Source organism: Pteropus vampyrus, unplaced genomic scaffold (genome assembly GCF_000151845.1).
Source record: "Pteropus vampyrus isolate Shadow unplaced genomic scaffold, Pvam_2.0 Scaffold146, whole genome shotgun sequence".
NCBI classification, from domain to species: Eukaryota; Metazoa; Chordata; class Mammalia; order Chiroptera; family Pteropodidae; genus Pteropus; species Pteropus vampyrus.
In genome coordinates, this window is record NW_011888927.1 from 4,797,447 (window position 1) to 4,804,946 (window position 7,500).

The window sequence follows — 7,500 nt, forward strand, 5'->3', positions numbered from 1 at the left end:
TGGGCCAGAGATCTGCTCACCCTATGCTGCCATATAATTCAGTGTCCAGTGCTGACGTGTCCTACAAGTCTTTATTTGAACTTGCCCTTCCAGGTTATTTGATGATACATTTGTCGAGGTAGGCTGAGAAATATTTATTTATTTATTGGCGAGGTGACCCTTGGTTGACCTCACAGATTGCAAGGACCTTGTCCACTTACAATCCCTTTTTTTTTTTTTTAACACCTACAGCACCTGGTCTTCCTAGGTGGTCTCCCATCCAAGTACTAACCAGGCCCGACCCAACTTAGCTTCCGAGATCAGACGGAATCAGGCTTGTTCAGGGTAGCATGGCAGTAGTGAGAAATATTTATTTAACTGTTGTTAGCTGGAATTTTGACCTTTAAATATTTAGGCATATGGCATGCATACCACATTGGTACTCTTGTCCCAGCCCCTGCAGATGTTAGGAATGGATCTGCTTGGTCACAATCTAAGTAAATACTGCTGAGATTTTTAATGGGAGAAGTATGCTGTTCCAATATGTTTGAAGCCCTCAATGGAATCAAATGCCAGGATAAAAATGCTTTACGTTTTGATAATCAGGAAAGAAAATGAGAACGCCCCTGTTCTGGCCTTAAATGTTTGACACCGAAATTTTCTCACTGTCTGTTAAGTGGAAACATTATCTGCAAGTTCTTGTCTTTTAACTGCTTGTTACACTAAAGGGGTAGAACCTTAAACCTCACAGGTTTTCTGTAGTTGCATAGTCCCAAGACTAATGTGAATGCCATTGTCCTAACAAATTTTAAGAACTTAAATAGTACATTGTGTGGTGGTGGTTGACGGCAGAAGAGAGCTGCTAAGCCCTTATAACCAGGGACACTGGCTATTTCGGAAGCTCTGTAACTCTTTAGCATAATAAACTCTTATCTTTGGAAGAATTTTAAGATTTTTTTTCTTGCAATATTATGTGGCTTATGAGAAAGTAGCATTCATATAGAATGTAGAGACCTGTTTGCATGTGGACTTGTCAAAGCTAATAAAATTTGGGTATCTTTTTTCATTATCAATACCTTTAGTAACTCGTATATTTGTACCTTGATTAAATGGGGAAAGCAGAATGTGTGTGAAGATACTGTGTCAAAATAGAGAAATGCAAATAACTTTATAGAAAATTCAGTGGTTTAATATTAATATTATGGATATCTTATTGCAGAGAGTAACTACTAATTTTTAATGTATGTCTTTTTTATTTTCTATCAGATTTTTATATGACTGTAAACAACTATTGGATTCTAAATGCTAGACACATAAATTTAACAACGCTTTCTGTAGCTGGAGGATTCCGGGATTACCAAGTTCGTTCAGGACTGACTTTTCTGCCAAAATTAAGCCATCATACCAGTGCCTTATCTGTTGTGGTAATCTCTTTTAAGATTCTACTGAAATAATATGTTAGACACAGTGGGCCATGAAAGGAGAAATAGTATGTAGCTGCTTGAAATGATTGCTGAGATTGGTGTGGTACTGCTCTGTGTGTGTGCTTGTGTGTGTGTGAGACAGAGAGAGAGAGAGAGACAGAGAGAGTTGGAGAGAGGGACGGAGAGAAAATGTGAATGAAAATGAATGAACGAATGAACGAATGAATATGTTGGGAAGGCAGAGGCGTGGATGCTTATGTCTGTAGAAAGTAAAAATGGTCTTAACTTTGTGAAAATAATTCTTATTTATGAGAATTAATTGTTTCTTGTTCAAAATAAGGGCCTATCCTTTGATTAAAGTTGTAAATATAAGAAAGTGTGGACTGAAGTCCAAGGGCCTTTTGTTATCTGAGTGGAATGTTATATACAGTAGTAGTGGACCATCAAACATATCACACAACTCTTGATTGATAAGTTTAAGTGACGTTTTACCAATTTTAAAATAAAAAATTTAGCTTTGATAGTATAAACAGAACTCTAATGAATTAATTTGCTAATTATTCTCCTTGCTAGGACATCATGTATTTGGTCTTTAACTGGGATACATAGCTTCTGTAAAGTGAGTTCAAGTTTCCTTCTAGGACTTATATTATTTCTTGTATTTTTAACCTTGAAGTCTTCAGTTGAGATCTTAACTTTTTTACTCATTATACACATCATCTTCAAATAGAACTTAATTTCTAAAAAAAATTCATAGAGTTCATTTTGCTTTTAAGAGATAGTGCTTTGTTTCATAGTTGTTCTCTTCATAGATAATCCTTTGCTCAGCTCATCTATTGCCCCACCTTAGATTGCTGTTGATTCATTAAGCAGGTATTTACTGAATGTTTGCCATATATCAAAACAAAAATTATTAAGTTATTCTGCTATTACCCACCATTTTCTTATAACTGGAGGAGTTGTGGTTTAGCCATAATAGCTTTGGAAAAAAATACTAAATCTCTCAAACTTCATTATTGGTATGAATCTTCTTATTTGATGTGGAATATTTTAGGCACATATTTGCTGGAAGTCTTCAAAACACTAAATGTCAACTCTTTAGTAAACACAGATGTTTCAGTCATATAAAATTGGATATTATTTATTCCCTAAACTTGGTCTGAAGCATGATGCTGTATTGATACCACATCCTGCAGCTTATTTTTAAAAGAACTTTTTTTAACCATGTGGTTGTGTGTGTGTGTGTGTGTGTGTGTGTGTGTATTTTTCTCTTTTCTAATCCAGTTGATAATGTATCACTTTCAAGGCAGCTTGTATTTCTGTATTTCTAATGAAAATATTTTACTTAAAAGCTGGTTATTATATAACCTGAGTTTTTCGTTTTTTGTCCCCAAATAGTCTAGGGTCTTTCACATTTTAAAGTATGTTCACTTTTTAAAAAACAGTTATGAAAAAGTAATAATTTTTTAATTATCTCAAGAACATTTCAGTGACATTTACATCTATTGGGACTAGAAAAATTGCTTAAGTTAGCACAGTTATATTAGTAGGGTAGGCTAAACTGTTCTAATATACATTCATGCAGGTAATGGCATTTAAACACAATAGAAGTTTACATTTTACTCATATAACTGCTCGAGATATATATTTAAGTTGGTGGGTGGTTTTTCGAAGTAGTCCCATTAAGGGACCCAGGCTGACAGTAGGCACCCCCTTCTTGAATGCTTTACTTCTGAGGTTGCTCTAATCATCACTATTTCAACCCACAGGAAGGGGGAAGAGGAGCAGTCAGGCCTGGAAATGGCACACATCACTCCTGCTCACATACTATTGGAGAAAAATTAGTCACACCTTAAAGTAAGAGAAGCTAAGACATGTAGTCTAGCCAAGTGTGCAAGAAGGGGAAATGGTTTTTGGTGGACATTCAACAGTTTTCACCAAAGATCATGAGCAGCTACCTTTATTGTGTTGTCTTTACCTTTTTCAACTCTAGCACTGATGCATTCATTAGCCTGAATGAAAGTAAACCCATTTTATGTTCTTGGTAATGGTAAGTGCTATCAACTGTGAGTTCTTATTTGACTGAGCATCTAATAATCTTAGAACCACAGTGAATTCTGGTTGTCTCAATTTTTTAAGTAAGCTGCAAACAGGAATTCCTAAATAAGATATTTAATGCTTATAAGTTCAACAAGTAAACTAAAGATTCTTTCCACTTTAGAGCCTTGATTGAAGAGTGCTCTGTCATTGTTAGGAAGCCTTCTGCAAAGTTATATTTTTTAGGAGCCTTTGCCCTTATGTCTAACCAGTATTATATGTCCCAGTCATCTAGGGATTTTCTTCAAAATAAGTAAGCCTGGACCCCACTTGTAAGAGTCTGATTTGGTAGTTTTGGAATTGTGATCAGGCACATTTCTTTTGGATAATTTCCCAAGGCTTAGGTATTTCTCAGTCATACCCTGATTAAGAAGTAATGTCTTAGAACTTATCAAGTGGTAGTCTAGTCAGAACTAAAATTATTAAAATATATATTGTTATTTGTTCACAAACTGTGATTTATTAAAGAATCATAAACTCAGCCTTTTATTTGAATAATAGAGTTAGACATTAAACTTCAGTAAGGATTTTGTGGATGCTTTAATAATTTTTAAGTTTTAATGATTTTTAAAATGTGACTAAGCAGTAATGGCAGAATTATTTCGTGCAGAAATATCTTAATATTTTGGGATCACCTTTTATAGAATGCATCATTTAAAAATGTCTATACATCATAAAATAGTGAAATTAATGCTACATGGTTCTAAATATTAGCTTGTAAGAATTTCAAACCTTTTGGAGAATAACAAATATGCTATTCTTAACTTTGATTTATTTTTTCTTTCCTTTTAGAGTTCAGCGGTGCCTAAGACCTGGGTCTCAACAGACCACCTCTCCATCGTGTGGTAACTTAATATAACTTACTTTGGTGATTTGTGATGGTCCTTTTTTCTCATCAGTGCATTGATTGGCTTGTTAGCTTTCTGAGAGCTCTGGCCATAAATAAGGATTTAGGAGACAGATTAATTTAGGGGCTTAGAACTCTAACCTTGGTTCTTATCTCACTGTGACCAAGGTTCCCTTGACAACCCATAGAATCATCTCTTGAAGAATCAGTAGCATCAGTCTCAAGTGAAGCTAGTGTCAAATATCAAAATTTTAGAGTTTGTCATAGTTAGGCAGAATTGAAGGCACTTGTAGGATTTTTTGAGCTCTCGGCCAGTCACCAAACTCAGGAACTTGATTAATGCAGCGTTGATTATTCTAGAGCAACACATGAAAAACCAAATAGGAATTAGATTTAACCTTAATATAAATAAATAGATTAAATATGGGTCAAGAAATACATAGGCATCTTATCTCTATGTGTCTTAGCTTAAAGATTCTCTTTTTCACTTTTCTCTGGCTTTGCAATCAGTGATATCTGCAAGAACCATAATAATTCAGGCATATAAAGATGGGGCAGGCAGTATATCTATAGCTGGGGTAGACAAGGAGATTTAGGGAAGATAGAAGGACCCCGACAGTTCTACTGTCAAGCATCTAAGATTTAATTTGCTTTATTTTTTATGTTTCAACTTTAAGGTAAAGCTAAATAATGATTTGTTATATAATTTTAGAGTTTGCAGCATTAAAAGAAACTTAAATATTGGATTAAATAATAGAATTGTGTGTGTTTGTGTCAAAAGTATATTTTTTAAGAGTTTCATTTGTAACACATTCTTTAGGTGTAAACAATTGCAGTTGACTACAATTCGAGCATTCTTTGATCTTATTGATGCTGACACTAAACAAGTATGTATTTTTAAACTAAAAATTATTTCAGTAAAATATGAGGTTTTGTTATAGCAGTGATAGAATTAGTATGTTTCTTTTACTTTAATGTAAATAGAAGCCCGCATCTTCTATTGACTAATTTCAAAATGGAAATATCTTTATTTTTCTCCGATAATACTGAGGTAGTGTCTATTTTTTTCCTTAACCATTCAGGATGCAGCATAACTACTATTAGAATCATAGCCATTAGCTCTTCCCTGAAGAATGCAATAAAAGAGAGACCCAGATTTTTGTTTTATCACAGTTTAAGCTCCAAGATACCATACTTAAGTTAGTGTATTTATTAAAGTAAATTAACTTTATAGAGTTAACATCATGAATTGGTTATGGAATACAAACATTTTTCAGTTTTTCAACATTGTTTTAATTGTGAGTCTTAACTATGGCAAACATTTTTAGTCTGGTTGAGAAAGTACAACTATATACAATAATAAAATCAATTAAAATTGCAAGACCAGTTTGTATTTGAAATTTGATAGGTTTAGGAGAAACCTCATTTCAACCAATGAAGAACAGGAATATTTCAGATGTTTTTTAAAAACTGTATATAAAACTAATTTTAATAAATATTGTTTTCCATTAAATCCTAAGAAGAGAAAAATCAAATACTAGTGTAATAAATTATAATTCTGAATGGGTATTTTACAGATGTATTTTAAGGGGCAAATGAGAAATTTTTGATAACTAACACTGCTAACAATCAAAATATAATGAAACAGTTCTGTTTCACAAACTCACTGTATATCATGGACTGGACTAATATAGTCAATAAAATATTAAGATAAGATTCCTGCCCCTGAAGAAGTCTAGGAGGAGAAGCAGACATATATACAGGGAAACTATAACTCAAAGCATAATTAATCCCAAACATGTGGAACCAAAGAATAAGGATTAGAGAGAAATTTTTGATGGTTATTAGTATAAAAGTCATAGCTAAAAGCTTGTGAGTGGATGAATTTGCTAGAGATTGAATAAGGATGGGAGAGTTCTGACTTAACTGAAATTAGATAGAAAGACCTATGGCTTTTAATTGATATAGCTGCTTTTTTAAAAAATCAAAACTAATTTTGTATCAAACTGAGTTGATTGAGGTAATGAGTTTGTATCAGTGAAGTTAAATTCCACTTTCCTCTCTCTAGTTACATAATATATAGAGAACTGTTTTCTATTTTGTGTATCGTATTTTAAGGAGGGACATTAACAAACAAGTTTATCCAGAGAAGGTAGTCATAGTGGTAAAGAGTCTGAAACAGGCCTATGAAAAACAGTTGATGGTTATGAAGTTTAATCTACAGAAAAATATTTTATTTGGATGGAGATTATAACAACCTTTAATTTTTTGAAAGGCTGTCCCCAACCTATATATCAAAGCAACAGGGAGTCAGATACTTGCTCTAAAAAGGGCAGAACACTCTCCTGGTAAAAATTGTTGAAATTGAAAAGTACCAGGTTAGAAATGTTCAAGCAAATACCAGACGACTTTGTAAGAGGTTGAAAAGATTTAGTAGACCTGAGTCCTCACTGTCATTTCTTTATCATTCTCTTACTGTGTTGTCATTGAGAAAATCAGTTCCCTTTCAGGGGTTCAGTGCTTAAGCTAGAGAACTGAATAGTGGTAGTTTCTAAATGAATTTTATACCCCAGTACATTTTTTTAAAGAGAAGAACTGATACAAAGTTGCCAACATTTATTGAGCTAAGATATTTGAAAACAGACAGCAGAAAAGTGTTATTGTCTGCATTTTCATTTCATGAAAGAAAGGATATTTTGACATAGAGTAAGTAGAAAAGAGTAAAGGATTTTCCAAGGAAGGACAGTTGGCAACTCATATTTTATCTAGTGACCAGTGAATTCTTTGTTGTGAAATGGGCAGTGGTCTGAGTTTGGAAACTAAGTGTATTGGAATCACTAGACCGGAGGAGCTCTTAAGTTCTCTTCTGATTCTGTATATCTTTATATGTTTTATTATCAGCTGTTACTTTAGAGGCAGTATTGCATAATGATTAAAAGCATAGGCTCTGGGGCCAGACTGCCTAAATTAAACACTGGTCCAGACTCTTAATAGGAACATAACCTCAGGCAAGTTCCTTAATTTTTCTGTGCTTTTGTTTCTTCATATTTAAAATACAGATAAGATTATTATCTCTTAGAGTTCTTGTGATGATTTAATGAGTTAAAAACATTAAAGCACTTAGAACAATTCCTGGCCCAGAGTAAGTAACTG

General features: G+C 33.5%; 1 protein-coding gene, 1 long non-coding RNA gene and 1 pseudogene across 3 annotated transcripts in view; 2 read left to right on the forward strand and 1 right to left on the reverse strand.

Annotated features, from left to right (window-relative positions):
* The window catches only part of PGAP1 (post-GPI attachment to proteins 1), a 55,209-nt gene that overhangs the window by 4,847 nt on the left and 42,862 nt on the right, over positions 1-7,500 (forward strand). The gene's annotated exons all lie outside the window — the stretch shown is intronic.
* Positions 223-341, reverse strand: LOC111745139 (annotated as a pseudogene).
* On the forward strand, positions 1,415-4,316 carry LOC111745083. Its single transcript, XR_002782485.1, has 3 exons — positions 1,415-2,276; positions 3,173-3,260; positions 4,293-4,316. It is a non-coding gene; the product is annotated as an uncharacterized LOC111745083 (long non-coding RNA).